Consider the following 1,878-nt stretch of genomic DNA (forward strand, 5'->3'; position numbering starts at 1 on the left):
AGGCATACTACCCCTGTATTGTAAGAGATCCTGGCCAAGTCCCCTCTCTCAGGCACTTCCCACAATGCTGGTTCCCTTAGTGGGACCCTCCAGGGGGTCCTCCATAACCACAGGTCCTTTCTACCAAGCCAGATTTAGACTCAGACTCAGTTAGTGTCCTGCAGCTGGATTCTACAGTCTCCTTGGGTTACAATTTCTGCAGTAAATAGCAGAGGTGGTGACCAAGGGTAACCGGAAGGTTGGGACTTCTGGGGAGGGTTCAGTCACTAGTGGCTCTCTGGATAGAGTTATGGACCACTTTCTTCACTTCTTCTGTGTAATGATTTCCATGTCTCAGGTCTCTGTGTCGGCCTCTGTCAATGCTCTGGCTCCTACTGCTCTATCCATGGCATGTGTGGGATTCAGGTATAGGGTCTCTGGTCTGTTGGTGAATCTCAGGAACTGTATGCGATCCACATAGCCAACAAAAATGCCCAGGGTCTCCATGAGATTCGGCCAGGTCAGAAGGGTTCAGAAATAATACAAGGAGTGCGTGTCTAGGGGCATCCGTAGGTGAAATGCTAGACCTCTTCCTTGGAGCCCATGTAGGCGTGGGGCAGGGTGGGTGTGGGTGAGGGGAGAGGAAAAAGTTACAGGGCTGCAGAATGGAAATGGAAGCAGAGGGTTATGGCTTGGGTAGCAGGATGCAAGCCATCCCTAATGCTGCCCCCTGCAGGGATGGATTCCTGTTGCTCTTACATTTTGGAGCCTTTGTCTCTAGATAGGCAACTTTGCCCTCTGGAGACTAAGTCACAGCAACATCAGGAAGAGAGCCTGGGTCTCAAGTGTCTTCATCCTGCTTCATGGGTAAGAGCACAGACTCTGCTCTTGACATTGAGGAGGCTAATTGGCTCCTCTAAGAAGTCCCAATTGTAGAGACCTATTGAGATCTGTAACGATAAAGGTGAACTCCTGGAAGAGGAGTCTCTAGGGACCTGCCTCTCCAGCTCAGGTATAGCCCTGGTGCCCGAGATCCTAGATGCAGTGTCTGAGGATGAACTGTTAACTCCCATAACTTGGTCACAAAACCTTCTAAATACAGACCAGAGGCCAATGAGTCAGTAATTATCAAATACTGGGTTGTCAGGATGCCTACACAACCTTAGACATTAATCTGCCCTCAAAGGATCTCCAGAATGTGGGTGTTCTATCAATGCATGTTCACCACACTAGGAAATGTGAGATATGAAACATTTGCATCACTGATTCTAAACATAATAAAGTGCATGTACTCATGAAAGCAGAATGTTTACCATAATAACACCTGTTCCCCAAAAGACAATGATTTAGTCAAAGTGGGAGATGTTTCCATATCTGCTCATCGTTGTCCTCATCCTTCTAGAGAATCTGTTGGATTCTGATTCTCCTTTTGAATTCTTTACTTTTATGTTCAGGATGGGAAATGTAACTTCCCATAAATGCACAGGAAGGCTATTTTTAGGATTTATTTTCATTTTTTATTCATGTGTATGTTTACATATATGTGTGTGAGACAACTGGGGTATAGCTCTCAGTGAAGGCCAAAATGGGGTGTTAGAAACCCAGGAACTAAGTGGTTGGAGAATTGGGCTGTATTACAGGAAGGAGGGAAGGAACGGGAAGAGGAGAGGGAGGGGAAACTGTGGTCAATGTGTAAAATAAGTGGAAACAAATGTTGATTAAATAAGAATAATTAAAAGGAGCAACCCAGGAGTGAGATGCACAGGACTTGTGAGTTCCCAAACCTCTGGGACTCCAGTGTAGTCCTCGTCACAGTTTAGTCATCTCTCTGCCATTGGGAGTGATAATATCCCTATTGACAGCTTTTGATCATTTCACTCTTTCTTTTCCAGGCTGGCC

This window comes from Mesocricetus auratus, unplaced genomic scaffold (genome assembly GCF_017639785.1).
Source record: "Mesocricetus auratus isolate SY011 unplaced genomic scaffold, BCM_Maur_2.0 Super-Scaffold_100027, whole genome shotgun sequence".
NCBI classification, from domain to species: Eukaryota; Metazoa; Chordata; class Mammalia; order Rodentia; family Cricetidae; genus Mesocricetus; species Mesocricetus auratus.